This window comes from Leopardus geoffroyi, chromosome B1 (assembly GCF_018350155.1).
Source record: "Leopardus geoffroyi isolate Oge1 chromosome B1, O.geoffroyi_Oge1_pat1.0, whole genome shotgun sequence".
Classification (NCBI taxonomy): domain Eukaryota; kingdom Metazoa; phylum Chordata; class Mammalia; order Carnivora; family Felidae; genus Leopardus; species Leopardus geoffroyi.
In genome coordinates, this window is record NC_059327.1 from 16104697 (window position 1) to 16123588 (window position 18892).

An 18892-nucleotide genomic window follows, 5' to 3' on the forward strand; every position below is an offset into this window, starting at 1 on the left:
GCTAAAAATCATGTGATTATCTCAACAGATGTGGAAAAAGCATTTGACAAAATTCAATATCCATTCATGATAAAAAACAAAACTAAACTCTCAACCAAGTGGGCTTAGAGGGAACATACCTCAACATAATACAGTCTAGCTCTGAAAAACCCACAGCTAACATCATCTTTAATGCAGAAAAGCTGAGAGCTTTTCCCCTAAGGTAAGGAACAAGACAAGGATGTCCACTCTCACCACTCTATTGAACATAGTACTGGAAGTCCTAGCCACAGCAATCAGATAAGAAAAAGAAATAAGAGACATATATAATGATAAAGAAGAAGTTAAACTGTCACTATTTTCAGACGACTATGACACTATACATACAAAACCTAAAGACTCCATCAAAAATCTGTTAGAACTAATAAGCAAATTCAGTAAATTTGCAGGATACAAAATAATACCCAGCAATTTGTAGCATTTCTTTTTTCAATTAATTAACATTTATTCATATTTGAGAGACAGAGTGTAAGTGGGGGAGGGGCAGAGAGAGAGGGAGACACAGAATCTGAAGCTGGCTCCAGGCTCTGAGCTGTCAGCACAGAGCCCAATGTGGGGCTCAAACTCACTGACCGCGAGACCTGAGGTGAAGTTGGACATTTAACCGACTGAGCCACGTGCCCCAATTTTGTAGCGTTTCTATACACTAATAACAAAGTAGCAGAAAGAGAAATTTAAAAAGAAATTCCATTTCCAAGGCTCCAGAAGTAGCACATGTGAAAAGACCTGTACTCTGAAAACCATAAAGCAATGATGAAAAAAATTGAAGATGACACAAACAAATGGAAAGATATTCCATGCTCATGGATTGGAAGAATTCATGTTGTTAAAATGTCCATACTGCCCAAAACAACCTAAAGATTCAATACAATCCCTGTCAAAACACCAACAGCATTTTTCACAGAACTATAACAAATGATACTAAAATTTGTATGGAACCACAGAGACCCTGAGGAAGAAAAACAAAACTGGAGTCATCACAATTCCAGATTTCAAGATATACTACAAAGCTGTGGTAATCAAAACAGTATGGTACTGGGACAAAAACAGACACATAGAACAGTAGAACCGAGTACAACCGAGTACAGAGCCCAGAAATAAACCCATATTTAAATGGTCAGTTGACCTATGACAAAGGAAGCAAGAATATACAACTGGGAAAAGACAGTGTCTTTAAAAAAATTTTTTTTAAATGTTTATTCATTTTTGAGAGAGCGAGAGTGAGAAAGAGAGAGAGAGCAGAGCATGAGCAGGGGAGGGGCAGAGACAGAGGGAGACACAGAACATGAAGCAGCCTCCAGGTTCTGAGCTGTCAGCACAGAACCTGATGTGGGGCTTGAACCCACAGACTGTGAGATCATGACCTGAGCTGAAGGTAGCCCCTTAACCAACTGAGCCACCCAGGCACCCCAAGACAGTCTCTTCAATATGTGGTGCTGGGAAAACTGGACAGCTATGTGAAAAGAATGAAATTGGATAGCTTCTTAAAAAAATTCATTTATATATTTTGAAAGAGAGAAGGAGAAGCAGGCTCTGCACTGTCAGCAAAGAGCCCAATGTGGGGCTTGAACTCATGAACCATGAGATCATAACCTGAGATGAAATCAAGAGTCTGTCGCTTAACCAACTGGGAGCCACTCAGGTGCCCCCAAAATTGGATTACTTTCTTTTTTTAATTTTTTGTTTTTTCAACGTTTATTTATTTTTTTGGGACAGAGAGAGACAGAGCATGAATGGGGAAGGGGCAGAGAGAGAGGGAGACACAGAATCGGAAGCAGGCTCCAGGCTCTGAGCCATCAGCCCAGAGCCTGACGCGGGGCTTGAACTCACAGACCGCGAGATCATGACCTGGCTGAAGTTGGACGCTTAACCGACTGCGCCACCCAGGCGCCCCCAAAATTGGATTACTTTCTAACACCATACACAAAAATAAACTCAAAATGGACTAAAGACCTAAATGTGAGATCTGAAACCATAAATATCCTACAAGAGAGCACAGGCAGTAATTTCTCTAACATTGGCCATAGCAACATTTTTCAAGATATGTCTCCTAAGGCAAAGGAAGCAACAGCCAAAATAAACTATTGAGACTATATCAAACCAAAAAGCTTCTGCACAGCAAAGGAAACCATCAACAAAACAAAAAGGCAACCTATTGAATGGGAGAAGATATTTGCAAATGATATATCTGTTAAGGGGTTAATATATAAGTAATGCATGCAACTAAACACCAAAAATGTAATATATAAGTAATGCATACAACTAAACACCAACCCCCCCCCCCATAAATAATTTGATTAAAAAAATGAGCAGAAGACCTGAATAGACATTTTTCCAAAGTAGACATACAGAGGGCCAACCGACACATGAAAAGATGCTCAACATCACTCATCATCAAGGAAATTCAAGTCAAAAACCACAAAGAGATATTACCTCACCCCTGTCAGAATGGCTAAAATAAAAAGGACAAGAAATAAAATGCTGGTGAGGATGTGGAGAAAAAGGAACTCTCATATCCTATTGGTAGGAAGGTAAACTGGTATAGCTACTGCGGAAACAGTATGGGGGCTCCTCAAAAAAATAAAAAAATAAAAACAGAAATACCATATAATCCAATAATGTCACTACTAGATATTTACCCAGAGAAAACAAAAACACCAGTTTGAAGAGATATGTGTTCCCTATGTTTATTGCGGTGTTATTTATAATAGGCAAGATACGGAGGTCACCTGAGTGTCCGCTGATAGACAAACGGATAATGAAGAAATGGTGTGTGTGTGTGACATCACACATGCACACCCACACAATGGAGTATTAGGCAGCCATAAAAAGGATGAGATCGTGTCATTGGTGACAACACGGATGGACCTAGAAGATAGTGAAATAAAAAGATAGACTGGATAAGACACTGTGTGTGTTCACACTGTGAAAAAAATCACTGTGTGATTTCACTATGCGGAATCTAAAAAACAAATGAATAGATGAGCAAACAAAAAGCAAAATCAGACCTACAAATAGAGAAAATGAATTGCTGGCCGCCAGAGGGGAGAGAGGGAGGAAGGACAGAATGGGCGAAGGGGAGTGGTAAATACAGGCTTCCAGTTACGGAATGGCTAAATCACGGGAGTAAAAGGCATGGCCTAAGGAATATCGTCAGTGATTTTGCAAGTGAGGTTTCAGGACAGATGGTAGCTAGACTTGCAGCGAGCTCAGCATCAGGAATAGAGAAGTTGAATCACTGTGTTGTATACCTGAAACTAAGGTAACATTGTGTGTCAACTATGCTCACGTTTAAAAAAGATTTTTAAAAGAGGATTCCTCCTTCCAGCCGCCAGCTTCTGTGTCACCCCCAGCCTCCAAGTCCTCCCAGCTCAGGCTGTAGACATTGTGGAACAGAGAGGAGTCATCCTCACTTGTACACTTTCCAAATTGTTGGCCACAGATTCTGTGATAAATAATAAATGATGCAATTATCAATATTAATAATAAAAATTAATAAATAATGCATGATAATAAAATGGTTATTTTAAGCTTCTAAACTTTAGGATAATTTGTTACATGGCAATAGTAACTGATATGGGGTGAAATCACCCAAGGAAATTAGGTGTGTGAAGCAATGCAAAGATGATTAGTGATTAAACTCTGAGGAACAGCAGAAACAGCAGCAATGAAGGGGCAGGAGTAGGAAAAGGTGGTTTTGCTCTTATAAAGCATTTAAAGAAAACCACTTAAAAGTGCCATGGAAGACACACGAGGAGAAGAATTCAAGGAGAAGGCAGCTATCACTGGGAGGTGGAGTGAAAGTTGCCATGGTGAGTGCTGATAGATCTGGTGGTTGTGATGCTCCAGATTATCGGAGCAGGAGCAGAAATGGTGAGACAGAAGCAGACTGAGTGGCTTGAAGAATAACGGGAAGAGGGGTGAATATAGACCCTCTCGTCAAGGAAATGTTAAATAAAAGGAACGGGGAGACCTGGGTGGTCAGCGGGGGGGATGCAGGCCAAGAGAAAGACCTTTAAAAAAAAAAGAGGAAAGCTTAGTGATGTTTGCTGAAGTTAGAGGGAAGAAGATTTGGAAGAACCGAGAGGAATGTCGATCGGGGGATTGACACTGGAGGTCTAAGTCTTGAAGAGGACAGACCCCTTTTCCTCTGAGAGTAGACGGGGGTCCCATAAATTGAGGTCTCCATTTAGAATTCTGCCTGAGTGTTTCAGGCACTCAGTGACTTCACCTCGACCGTGGCAAGTGTTCTGAGATTGCCTCCTTGCCAAAACTCTCTCCTGTTCTTTCCACCTCACAGACTACTGTCGGATTGAAATACTGTCGCTGTCTTGGTTAGGAACCTGCAACAGCACTTTATGATCCCTAGGACAGAGGCCACTTCTGCTACTGAAGGGCTTTAGGGGCCTTTTATCATGTGACATGTGCGTGGTTGTATCAGATTTGGTTTCCTCATCACACAGCGGTCACTGCAGAGCCAGGCGAGTGGACTCTGACTCCACTTCCCGTCTTGGTTCCTACATTTCACTGTTTTTCCTTTCTTTTTCTTCCTTCCTTTCTTCTTCCCTCTCTTCCTTCCCTACCTCTCTTCCTTTATGCTTGTCGTTAAGGGAAGAATATGTCTTTGTTTAAATCTGAGATTACCTTAGTCAGTGGTTCTGAGTTTTGATGAGCGTTAAAAGAGCCTAGGTGCTTATTAGAAATGCAAATCTGGGCTCCACTCACAAGAGATTTGAATTCTGTTTCTGGAGTCAAGTCCATTGTGGGTGGTGTCTGGACCCCACGTTTAGAAAAAGTAATTAACTACTATGTCTTTATATGTGCTGTTCTTCCTTTCTGGAATGTTCTCTCTTCTGTATCCCATCCCACTCTCTTTTCACCTTTTCTGGGAAGACATGGTTGACCACCTGCATCTGTATCAAAGTTTCTTTTTACTTAGTTCTTATTTCTGGTCAATATATCCCAATTTCAAACTTAGCTCTTCTCCAGTTTAACCGAGCACCAGACAGCGTGATGGCCGCTGGGGTCACACGAAGCAACGGAATGTGGATCTGAACTTTGGGAGGCACATAATCTTACAAGGATGGCATTTTCAGGGAGCTATTTTTGCATTGCCCATCAGACAATAGGCTCCTCTAGGACACGGGCTATATTTATGGAAAATCTACCACAACTGCCATCCAGTGCTGGGCACTGAATAGGGGGTCAGTAATTATTGGTAGGTAGAAACAGGTTTTGGTCTTGAGATCTGTTCGGTTGGGGAAGCTAGTTCTTCCTTCCAGATCCTTTCCTCTAAGTAGTCCTCCCTGAAGCACCTTCCTTGACGATTGCCATTATGCCCACTGTTTACAGTTTTATCTCCCTCAGCTTCACCTTGCTATGGCTGTATTTGCATGTACTTGCTGGTTTGGCTGTGCAAAGCCACACATCCAAGGGCCTGGGCAGTCAGCCAGTGCTCCCAAGCCCTTCCACGCATTGTGTCTGACTTCCTCTTTGGTAGGAGTCCGTGTGATTTTCATGCTTTGGAGGATTTGGGCCCTTGTGAAATCTCTTCTGGGGAATTAGCCACACTGAATTCCATGCTTTGTGTCTGCCCTCAGTGCTGGCAGGAGCCTATATTGTTTCATTCCCACGTCGTCACACTCCTTGGGACGATGTGATGGTTCAGCTCAAGTTCATTTGGTATTCCCCTCTGAAATGTCACTGAGTTTTCCCACTGTCTGCACTGAATTAACTAATAACAGTCAAGGGAATCATTAGTATGCTGGAAACATGAACTGAGGCAGTGTGGGCTGAGCGTCAAATAAAGGACTCTCTCGGGCACCAGCCTCTGTTACTGTTGGTGGCTGCCATTTGAGTGCTAGTGCTTTTGCAAATCGCAGCGTCATGGAGACAGATGGAGACACAGAGAGGGGAGAGAGAGAATTTGTTGGTCAGAGTAAGGGAGATCTTAAAAATGTTTTCCCACAGAAGCAGCTTAACGTGGGCATTTTCATCCTTACTGGATTGTCTCCTGGGTGGACTTCAAACTAAGTGAGGGCATGTTGCTTCCTGCCGCTGGCAGGTTGGGTAAGATGCTTCTTTCTTCATGCCCTAATTACCTGTTTCCTATTCTGGGAAAGTGAACTTGATCAGAAGAGCTACCATGATGTGTCAGATGCTGTGCTAAACATTTCATGTGCCAATTATTTCTTTTTTAAAATTTTAAAAGGTTTATTTATTTTAGAGAGAGAGAGAGAGAGAGAGAGAGAGCGCTAGTGGGGGAGAGGGACAGAGGGGGAGAGAGAGATAATCTCTATTAGAGAAGACAGAGTGTGGAGCCTGGCACAGGGCTCAGTCCCATGACCCTGGGATCATGACCTGAGCCAAAATCAAGAGTCAGAGGCTTAACTGACTGAGCCACCCAGGTGCCCCTACATGCCAATTATTTCTAATTCTTAAAGCAACCCTGCAAAATAGATATTATTATCCTAGGCTATTGAGACTGTGAGAAGATATGGAATCTGTCCGAGATCATACGTCTAGTAAGTGGCAGAACTGGATTCAAACCTGGATCTGCCTCTTTCTGTGTCTTCCTGATTCTTCTGCCATTCCATGTTTCCCTTTAAGGCACATTTGCTAAGGTTTATTGACCCCAGAGAGCGTCTGACAGCCTCTCTAGACTGGTGGGTGCAGTTTTGAGGTCACTGAAAAGCCAGCAGCTCTGTTCACACTGAAGTTTCATTTTCCATGGGGACTAAGGTAAGGTCACAAAACATCGTGGAAAAGGATTCCCCAGAAACTGAAATCAGTCTGGCTCACTATAGCCTGTTAATGCTGTTTTCAGGATCCTAGAAATTCCTGTCTAAGTGCGTCTCAGGAAATCAAAGACCCAATCTTCAGTTGAATTGTGTTTTACTTGATAGAGTTAACTGCCCTCAGTTTTCTGTAGATGTACCTTCATATTTTTAGTGACGCTAGTGAGCAGTCAGAAGAGCCAGGATGCCTATTTACGATAAAAACACAACCGAACTCATTCTTGAGTAACAGAGAACATGTGTTTTGGGGCTTTTCTATTTGGAGTCCGTTTATCATCACTATGAAAACATTTCAGATGAGAATGGAGTCAGTGGAAACCCTGGGGACTGTACAGGGAGCTGTAGATTTGGATGGCTGGATGCCTGGCCTGGGTTTAGTCACTCAGGAGGTTTGAAGCAAAGCACTAATGCTCGAATGTAATCTATCACAGACGCCTTGGCCATCTCCTTGAGCATTTCCACCTGTTTCACCACTGGGAGTCATGGCTGGTCTCCTAACAAATAAAACGTGTGTGTTCTGTACTCAACATGTCAATTAAGTCAAGAGAGAACTAGGTCCCGTGTATAGTCATCTTAATGGTGTCGTTTTCTTTCTTTCTTTCTTTTTTTTTATTTAAATTCTTTAACTTAAGGTGAAAAGTAGGGATAACCAACTAATGAGTAATTTATGTAATCCATATTTAAATTATGTGGAAAATATTATCCTGAGCCTCCTTTTTTGTGGGAGACACATTCTGGAGTGGAGGAAAATAGTACTTCTGCCTTATTTTCCTCAGTTTTCTGGTGACACCAGGAAGGAAATGAACATTATAGATTCTAAATCCTGGCCCAGGTGGTAGTGGTTGGAGGGAAAGTCTTCACTCTACAGGAAACCATCTGCAAGGAAGATACTCTTGCTGTTCCCCTAGAATAATGAAATCGCTAAGTTTTAGACATAACCTTGGATGTTCATGGTACAGATTAAAACCAAACTCCATGAAGATTCTGAGCCTGGGTATTCTGTTAAAATTGTTCATCCCTTGGATCCTGTCATTCCACAGATTTCTGGCTGTTCTTTGACATGGATCACGGGAATACTCCTTCTTAGTTCTTTCAAAAGGCCTCTTCTATAACTGCTCTTAGATGTCAGTGATTCCCACTCTCCTGTGATGTTTTGGAATCTCATTACGTGTTTTTATTAAAACCCAAAGCTTTTTTCTGCTTCAAAATTAAAGCCGACCGAGGCACCTGGGTGGCTCAGTCAGTTAAGCATCCGACTCTTGATTTTGGCTGAGGTCATGATCTCACACTTCATGAGTTCGAGCCCCACATCGGGCTCTGCACTGGCAGTGCGGAGCCTACTTGGTATTCTCTTTCTCTGCCCCTCCCCCACTCATGTCTCTCTCAAAACAAATAAATAAAAACTTAAGAAAATTGAGAAATTAAAGCCTACCTCCCTCGATCAAATTTATAACCAATTATTACTATTTTTTATTTTTTGGACACGAGATCCAGTGTCTATTCAACTTTTTCTTTCTGAGAAACTCAAACTCAACTTGTCCAAAGTTCAAATCTTTTTCTTCTTTCCTTCCTCTCCCCTCTGTTCTGGTGAAGAGCAGCATCACCACCGTGACAGTTATTGAAGGCTCAAGTCTGAGTGTTCTCTTCCACTCCTGCCCTCAAGCACCCCTAATATATGACTGCTGACCACGTCTCATGGATTGCCTCAGTACATTACCAGGTCTTATATCATGCCCCTTGTCTCTAGGTCCATTCCTTTCGTTCAGTTACCCCACATTCCTCCCGGGATGACTAGCAAACTCTCCTCACTTCTTTCCTTGTCCTTGGTTTTATAACCTCCAATTCATTCTGCACACTTCTGCTAAAGTGATCTTTTCCAAAATGTAAGAGTAATCATGTCCCTCATTTATCTGTTTAAAATTCCTCAGCGACTCTCCAGTAGCTTCCAGGATAAATATCAGACTCCTTAGCGTAGCCCACAGGGCCTAGATACTCTGCCTCAAACCAGACCTCTGTCCTCAACCTCCATACTCCCTACCAGACATGCTTTCTCCAACCAAGTAACACTTCTTATGGCTAGCAGAACTCACTGGAGTCTTTAACGATGATGCTTCTTTGGCCTAGAATTCATCTATTCATTCACAGATTAAATAATTGATTCAACAAATATCTGTTGAGTGTCTGTTCTGTACCAGGCACCATGACACTTCCTGGGGACACAGCAGTGAACATGAACATGACAGAGAAAGATCCTGCTCTAATGAAACTGACATTCTATTGAGAGAAGACAGTATAAAACAATGAATTGCAGATGGTTTTGAAAGTTATGAAGGCAAGGAGCTAGCAAGGGAATGAGAAAACAAGTGCTAAAATGTATATATGAACATGTGGGACTTCTTCACATGGGTTCTCTGGGCATGTTCTCCTGAGGAGGGCTATTTGAACACAGATCTTTGCTGGGCAGGAACAGCCATTAGGTCTAGGAACAACATGTGTAAAGGTCCTGAGTTGAGAGTGGCCTTGGCATTTTCACTGGATATTAAGAAGCCCAAAGTGACTATAGTTCAGAGGTTGAGGGAGAGAGTGACAAGAGATGAGGGAGAAGAGGGGGCAGACACAAAATAGTGTTCGACACTGTAGGCCATGATGGAGAGTCCAGCTTTTATTTTACAAACAGAGGAATGATATCAGGTTTATATTTTTAAAAAATTCCTCTAAAACAACAACGGTTGGCTGGATGTAGAAAAATTGGAAACCTCACACACTGCTGGTGGGAATGTAAAATGGTGCAGCCACTGGAGGAAAACAGACGGTTCTTCAGTAAGTTAAATTCACAGAATTACCTTATGATCCAGCAATTGCACTCCTAAGTATACACCCCAGATAATTGAAAATTGGTGTTCAAACAAAAACTTGTATATGACTCGTTCGTAGCAGCACTATTTAAATAGCCAAAAGATAGAAACAACTGAAATGTCTATCCGCTAATGAATGAATAAAAAAATATGGTATATCCATTCAATGGAATATTATTTTATCTTAAAAACGAAGACAGTACTGATAAATGCTACAATATAGAAAGACCTTGAAAATAATATGCTGAGTGAAAGAAAGCAGACACAAAAGATCACATATTGTATGATTCCATTCCTATGAAAGTCCAGAGTAGGCAAATCCATCCACAGAGACATAAAGCAGATAGTTGTTGTCAGGGGCTTGGGGTGTGGGAACTGGGGAGAGACTATTTAATGGGATTTCCTTTTGGAGGTGGTGAAAAGATTCTGAAACTAGACAGTGGTGATGGTCGCACAACATTGTGAATGCACCCAATGCCACTGTATTGTATACTTAAAAACGGTTAAGGTGCTAAGTTTTATCCCATGTGTATTAAACTTGGGCCGCCATAACAGAATACCACAGACGGGGTGACTTAAACAACAGAAGTTTATCTTCTCACAGTTCTGGAGACCAGGAAATCTAAAATCAGGGTTCTGACAGGGCTGATGTCTGGTGCTCGCTTCTTGGGTTGCAGACAGCTGCCTTCTCTGCGTGTGCTTAAGTGGCCTTTCCTCAGTTGCCTTCCAGAGAGAGTGAGTGGGCTCTCTGATATATCCTATCAGATCAGGGTCCCACCTGTATAATTGCATTTCACATTAATTACTTCTTTACCTCTAATACAGTTATATTTGGGGTTAGCACTTCAGTGTATAAATGCGGCAGGGAGACACAATTCAGTCCATAGCATTATGCATGTTTACAATGAAAAAATATTCTGGTGACTGCGTGGAGCTTGGATTAGTGAAAATAGGGAGACTAGCTAAGAAGCTAGTACAGTAATCCAAGTGAGAGATGATATTTGGTCTTAAGGTGGTGGTAGAGAGGAATACATAGCCTGTGCCCTTCTTATTTTCATGAGGAGAGATTCTCTATTATCCTTGTCTTCCTACCCCACCCCTTACTCTTCCTTTTCCCATAATGGCATTTAAAGGCGTTGGTCCACATTTCTTAATTGGGTGGAGTTATTCTCTTAACAAACTCTAAGGATTGGGGATCCTGTGCCTTTTCTTCCCTCTGTTGTCAGGCCCAGTGTGAGATAGTAATCCTATTCTGTAGACCCCAAGTTTCCCCTGGAGCACTGTCAGTGCCAAGATAAGGGTGAGATGGGGGGGGGGGGCGGTTCATAATGTATTAGCAAGTTCACTTGACTACAAACCAAATATGTTTCTCTAATGAGCTTCATCATAATGCAGGTGCTATTTTTGTTTCCATCTTTATGGCTCATTTAGCCTACTCCACAGAGCCTTCAAATCTCAGCTCCATATTACTTTCTCTGGGAAGTATTTCCTGACCATCCCCACTCTCTAGGGTGCCTCTCTTCTGTTTTTCTATAGGACCACGTGCATTCTCCTAGCTTAGCACATACCAACCATACTGCAATCACTTATTAAGTGATTAATAATTATTAAGCCACTGCATTCCAAATACACATTGTATTTCATACTATTGTAACGTACTGTAATGCAGGGCTTCTAAAGACATTAAGCTGCTTAAATGTGAGGCCAGTCTTAATTGCTTTCTATTTTCCATGGCTGGTACAATGTCTGACCCACAGTAGGTGCTTAATAAATGTTTGTTGAATACACAGTTACAGTAGAAAAGTTATTGAAGTGCTAACCCCAAATACGACTGTATTTGAGGTAAGGAAGTAATTAATGTGAAATGTGATTATATAGGTGGGACTCTGATTTGATAGGATATACCAGAGAGCCCACTCACTCTCTGTGGAAGGCAACTGAGGAAAGGCCACTTGAACACCTTTCTTTACAAAAGAGTCAGAGAAGAAAGTCTACAAATCTTCCTTGCTATCAAAAGTTAACTTACTATCAAATAGTTGACTGTTATTAAAAAAAAAAAAGATGAATGTTGGTGAGAACGTGGAGAAATTGGAACCATTGTGCCCTATTGGTGAGAATACAACATGGTGCAGCCCTTATGGAAAGTAGTATTGTGGTTCCTCCCAAAATTAAGAATGGAACTACCATATGATCCCATAATCTCACTTCTGAGTATATAACCAAAATAATTGTAATCAGGATCTCAAAGAGATATATGCACTTCCGTGTGCACTGCAGCATTATTCACAACAGCCAAGTTATGGAAACAATCTAAATGGCCATGGACAGCCGAATGGATAAAGAAAATGTGGTATATACACACAACAAGATATTATTCAGCCTTTTAAAAGGAGGGGCACCTGGGTGGCTCAGCTGTTGGAGCATACAACTCTTGATTTTGGCCCAGGTCATGATCCCAGGATCGTGAGATTGAGCCCTGCATCAGGCTCCATGTGGAGCCTGCTTAAGATTCTCTCTCTCTGTCCCCTTTCCCCGCTTGTGCACCCTCAATCTGTCTTCCTAAAAAACAAAAAATAAAATGAAGGAAATCCTGCCATATGTGCCAATTTGGATGAACCTCGAGGACACTATGCTAAGTGAAATAAACTAGTCATAGAAGGACAAATACTACATGATTCCACTTATATGAGGTATTGAAAATAATCAAACTCATAGAAGCAGAGTAGAATGGTCATTGCAAGGGGCTGCGGGGAGGAGGAAATGAGATACTATTCGTCCATGGGTATAAAGTTTCAGTTTTACAAGATGATTAAATTCTAGGGATCTGCAATAAAACATTTAATTTAACAATGGTGTATTGTACACTTAAAATTTTGTTAAGAGGATGATCTCATAATGTTCTTACCACAATAAAAAAATTAGCTTAAATCATGGAAGAAATTGGATCCATAATTCATACGTAACTATTCACTTACAGAGTATGTCCAGCAAGGCAAGCAGAGTTCTTTCATGTTTTGATAAGCTCATGACTGTGATACTCAACTGGAATTTGTAGTCTTCTCTGAAGTTTTTCTGAATTGCTATAGTCATGGAGTGATATCTTCTTGGAGCTGATTGTCTGAAAGTCAGCTGGGGACACGAAGTTGGTATGTGTTTTCAATTCCTGGGATAGTGAAAGGAAGTAATGTTCTTGGGGTCATCTCTCTTCTCAGAAAATTGGAAAAGGTAGAGAAATTAAATTATACATTCCTTTAGATGCAAAAATGAATGTCTGTCAAAAAAGAATGTCCACCTAGGGACATGAGTCCTTTTGGTGGTTGACTGGGTTCATGGCTGTGGTCTGAGGGCGTGAAATGGGTTGAAACCTGCTTGTTAATATGAGTCCTTTGATTTGCATTTTTAAAAATGTAGTTGTGTGAGACAGAGAGAGATAAAGCACAAGTGTGGGAGGGGCAGAGAGAGAGGGAGACAAAGAACCCCATGCAGGCTCTGTGCTACGGAGCCTGACAGGGGCTCGAACTCACAAACTGTGAGATCATGACCTGAGCCAGAACCAAGAGTTGGAGGCTTCACCGACTGAGCCACCCAGACGCCCCTGATTTGCATTTTTAAAATTTTCATTCTCCAAGTGGAAAATTGACCTGCTACAAAGTACAAATTTCCTGAAATTTAGACTGTAAAATGATTTAAAACCTATTTTGAGATGTTTCAAATATTTTGAAAAATGTTAGTTATGTACAACTGAAGGTAGTGTGCTGCCTAAAAATATAAGCAAAATAGTTTGAACATTATGCTAATTGGCAAGTGAAACATAAATAATAAGTTGTACATTTACCTGGTGGTATGATATTTAAAAGAAGCCAAGATTAAAGAGAAAAACTTGTATCTATGGGCGTCACGGAGAAGTGCCTATGAAGACTGACTGCCTTTCATGTGCTGTGTGTGGAGATATGCTCCTGTGTCCCAGGAGAATGCTGTCTTGTCTCTCTCGTGGGTTAAATTTAGCCTCCCTCCCAACCTAAAACGTGCTTTTTAATAACACAGGGCCTCAATGGAAGTAAGATATCTTTTTAGTTAAGTATTTTTTGAAGGTGGATGAGATGGTGATTGACTCAAGAGGTTGGTGGGAGGCTTAGCAGGCATTCCTAGAATTGCAGGCGTGTCCGATTCCATTTTACAAAGGAGTTTAAAATAGAAGACACAGAATTAGTCTGGCTAGGAGCTTTAATATTGCCTGGTCATCCAGCTGTGATGTGGAGGCCAGAACAGTGGCAACCAGTGCTTTCAGAGCCCTCAGTGGTACGTCTTCTTAGGAGTCTTTCACTGGGGCCCTCGAAAGAAAAGTTGTCTTTATCACAGAAGCGTCTGGAGGGTCTTAAGATATTTACGTTGTTCTACCCAGTTAGGAAATTCCAGTTTGATCGATGACTGCAGCTTTAAATGAATTGTCAGGAACAGGCAACTTCTTCTATTGATGTTAGACTCCTGTAGCATCTTCTACTAAGGTTTTAGTGGGCTCTCTCTCTCAGGGTTAGGGCACAGAGTTTACTTTATTTAAAGAAGATCATGCAGTTAGTTCTAGGGACACAAAGAAAACAAAGAAAAACAAAGCACTCAAGTAGTCCAAATAGAGCTGGTCGCCTATGCTTTTTGCATTCAAGTTTTGAATTTTTCTAGGTCTCTCTACCACGTGGCATGAATAACGATAAGACCAGTTCTCCTTGTGTTGGAAGTAAATACTCTCAATAAAAGAAAGCACATATTTGCAGCAGGCATGCCTTGGAATTCATGATTATCTGGGCAAGGGTGAATGAAGGGCTTGTGAGCCCACTGGGTATGAAGTGACTGTTTAAATGAAGAGCAGTTACAGGAGTGACCCCTTCTGAAGAAATTGATAGTAAGGGAAGAGAGAGTAAGAGGCTGGGTAAATACTCAAAAGCTGGTGCGAGTCGATGGACCACTTTAAAAGGAGAGGGGTATATCCAGTGGTTTTCATTCCAGATTGGTCATATCAATGGATCTAAGGCCTAGGGCAAGGAGTGATTTCATGAAAATATCTATGCGATTTAAGCGCACACACTGCTAGTTACTCTAGTGCTAGCAACTGGTGTCTTAAGAGGACCACTTCCTTAGCCAATAGCACCCTCAACCCTGGGCACGGCTAGCTTCTGGGGTTGGTGGCCCTGGGACGTAAGTAGAGATTAGCAGCAATATCATTGCCTCTGGGAGGGAGCGCATTGGTGTAGTTCCGTTGCCCACTCTCCTGGGAACTGTTCTCAGGATCCGTGACTTCAGTGGGCATAGACAGAAGTGACGGCAGCTTCTCTGGGCCCTGGTGATTTTGACTTCATCATGTGTCATTGGCATACGCTGCCACTTTCGGTGAAACAGTCGTAGGAGCTCGGCCATGCAAGAGGGCACAGTGGAGCGCATGTGAAATACCCCTGGCGAGGTAGAGGAGAATTAGAGAATTCAAGGGAAGTTGGAGGTCCTCCAGAATTGGGGGGGGGGGGGCAGGGCCAGTGTTGCAGTCTTTAGCCTTTAATTGTGACCTTCTCTTTATCCTAGGTTAGGACAACCTGAGAATGAGATTTGATTACTTTGGACCAGATACTCAACTTAAATTCTGATGTTTTGAAGTGTGAGGTGTTTAGAGGAAACCAATAAATAACCAAGAAAGGAGAATTGTAAAGCACTCCTTTCCTTTCGGTTTTCTTTCCATGTTTCTTAATTCACGTTAAGATTTTTTTTTTTATTCCCTTTATTTCAAGATTTCCAGCTTAATTTTGCAGGAAGAGAAGCTTTGTATAAGTAAACATTCCATTTGCATTCTTCCCACAAATGTGAAAGGAATATAATGAGGATGAGTTTTATTGAAGCCCTAAAGGCCAGAGCCAACTGGATAGATCCTTTAAAAATACATGGTGGCTGTTAACTCTGGAAATTGAGCATCACTACTTTCCATTCTGTCATTTACTCCTCAGTGGCTCAGCTCCACGTTGATCATTAGAATCAAACGTCATCTCCAAGTTTGGCAAACAGCTGCCCTATTTGGTTTAGGGCTAAAGCCTGTTCTGGCAAAGATGGATCTACTCATTCCAGATGAGGTTTGGATGAGAACAGTGTGGCTGTCTGCCAGAGCTGTGGGGATCAGAATGAAGGCTGCAGTACGTGCACCTCGTGAGGTGGACCCAGGAGTGCAGATGAAACCTATAGACTTGGACTCTGTGTGCTAAAGGTTCAAACTTTGAGCTCTCAAGCCAGCAAAATCCAATCATGAGACAATCACACAGCCTTGGATCTAGGCATGTTACATCATATCCCCCGAAAATCCTTACACATGGCAAAGGTCAGTTACATCTCAGTTCTCCGACCAGAGGAATATTAGCCTGGTCTCTCATAAAACTCCCTGTCCATATGTCACACGTAGTGGTAATGATAATAGAAACAGTAATTTGCTATTACTACTAGAAATATTCTGGATAATATTGCGTTAGATTAGCCCTTAAGTAGCCATTACAAATCTACCAGCTTCCCACTTATTTGCTGAATAAACTTCTGTGTGTCTAACATTGTGTAATGGCAGATAAAAATGAAGCTAGAAATGACATTCCCTGACTTTGAGAAGACAAGGCATGCTTGTATAAAATAACTTGAGGTAATACGCGGGTAGAATGGGGGGTTAGCAGTTTCAAAAGTTAAAGACAATTCTGAAAAAAAAAAAAAAAATTGCCGGGGTGGGAAGTAGTCAGGGAAGGATGTCTGATTTTTCTGCACATGATAAAGAAAATGTTTGATCTTAGTCGGCAGAGCAGAGAGGATTTAGCTTTGTAGGCTGGTAAACATCAGCAAAACGATGTAGGTAGACAAAAGCACCCTAAATGGATTAATGGTAAAGGAAGAAGCAGTGAGGAGCTTGGATAATGGTTGGAGTGGTAGGAGAAAGACTGAGTAAAGATAAGACCAGCCTAAAATGTTCTTGTTAAGGTTGTTGGAAGGAAGCACTGGATAGGTTGGGTGGACCCATGTGATGGAGGCTCTTAACCATCTCGCAAGGGCCTTTGGGTTATCACTCACTCATTCACTTGTTGATACATTTATCAAACGTTTATGTGTTTGGCACTGGACTAGACATTGGGGGTGAACAGGACTGATGCCCTAAGGAAGTCACATTAGGGAAAAGAGGCACATAAACAGCCCTATAACATCATGGCTCTAAAGAGGTCTGTAGAAAGGGGCCTGGTGACAAAGCAGAAGGATTAATTTTGCCTGGAATGGAGGCAAGGCTAAGAAACGTTGGAAAAATATATGTTCTTAAGCAGATGGAACTGATGGAAAAAAATCTGAAGCAGATGAAACTGATGGAGTAGGCTATAGAAGCTATTGTAGAACAATCCAGACACAATGAGAACAGACTAGATGCAGTCACAAAAACTGCAATGGGCACCAGTGAACAAGGAGGGAGGCAGGGGTACTGTAAAGATGCCGTGAAGCTTAGGTGTGCAGCAGACCTAGGTTTGGGTTGCTGGAGAAAAACTGTGTGGGAAGGCGGCTGGACGCCCACCAAAGTTCTCACTCATGGGATGGCATTCTTGGTCATTTTCTTTGCATCCTCTAATGCTTCAGGCATTTTCTGTGCCTCTGAATCTGTGACTGTTTCCCTCACATCCCCTTCCACCCCCCGAATGCTCTTGTTCTCCTGGAGAAATCTTATTTATCCTTCACATGTCACTTCTCTTGTACCCAGAGTAATTCCTCACTCCTGTAGGTAAATGTCTCCACTTTGTATATAACTCGACTTTGGCACTTACCTTATCATAGTTCGCCATTTATGTGCGGATTTCCTCTGTGGATGGTTCATTCAAGGACAGGGATTGTGTTTTATTTATAGCAAAAGCAAGATTGAGCCTAGTCTTGGCTTCGAATCCCTGCTTTACCACTTACTAGCTCTGTGAATTTTAGAAACATGGTTAATCTCTCTTTACTTCATTTATAAAATAGGGCAAATAATATCTACCTAATAAGGTTACTAATTAAAAACCAAGATCATGTGTGTAAAACAACTGTCAGAGTGATTCATTCATAAAGACTCAATAAACATTAATCTTTTTCTTCTTCTTTTCTCACCATTCCTATCCACAGTGCTCAACACAGAGCCTGGTATATAGTAGGAACTCAACAACTTTGGTTGGATATACAAACTGTAAAATTTACCGGTGCTTATCACATTCCTTCCAGACATTGTTCTAGGCACTGTGGGTGTATATGAACTCATTTAATGCTTTCCGTAACACCGTGAAAACATCATTAGTATCCTCATTTTACTTATGAGGAAACCAGGACATGATACCCGAAGTCTCTGCTCTTGTCTTAATTAACCCTTTTTCTGCAGGTTCATTCTGTGGAATTTACATGTGATGTTGAACCTTCTGGCAGTTTTCTCCTGGTGATGATCTGGCCCATTCAGAGGGTTCCAAAAAGCAAGATTGCCATTTGTCTTGAGTAAATCCATTCTTGGTAAGCATGCGGGGACTTCTGAAGGCTTTTCAATTCTTCAAAAATTATTTCCTGTAAGAAAAAAGAGCTATTCCTTTTTTTTTTTTTTTTTGTGGAAAATCCTCCACTAGTATGGACATCTACTCAGATTAGTCTGTGATTTAACTAAGTAATATATTCGTTTGAGTCCTACTTAGAGGTTGCTCCATTGTCAAGATATAGAGTTATAAGACATGGTAGTTGCCCTTGATGAATAACCAGTGCCACCAGCACCAAAACTGCCATTTTGTGAACTTCTATGTGGCATCCCTAGGACTAAGTTACAACTCACTGCTACATCTCCATTTTGCAGCTGAAAACTAAAGCTCACAGAGATAACTAATTTGCCCAAGGTCACAGAGCCAGCACATCTTTGTACTCAGCTCTTCTTGACTCTGATTTTACTTGGGGAAACAAGAGCAACATAATTAGGGGAGCTGGACATGGCTTCATAGTGGTTTATCCTTGGTTCGTCTCAAGAGGAAAGGATTGAAGATATATGATCAGTACTCTCCAGGGTAGAGTTCTTGCCGTCTGGGTGACATTCATGAGAACCTCGTGTTATTTCAAGCTAGCAGCAGTGCAGAAGAGGAGAAAAGAGCGGAAGACACAACGCAGGGTGTCTTGGGTTTGGGGCTGTCTTCCCTGCTCAAGTCACCTAACTCC

At 41.6% G+C, this 18892-nt stretch overlaps 1 long non-coding RNA gene across 1 annotated transcript in view; it reads left to right on the forward strand.

Annotated features, from left to right (window-relative positions):
• Positions 1–18892, forward strand: part of LOC123585606 — a 191415-nt gene that overhangs the window by 21280 nt on the left and 151243 nt on the right. Inside the window, exon 4 of the long non-coding RNA XR_006706311.1 lies at positions 12669–12837. This is a non-coding gene — a long non-coding RNA (uncharacterized LOC123585606). The remainder of the gene's footprint in view (positions 1–12668; positions 12838–18892) is intronic.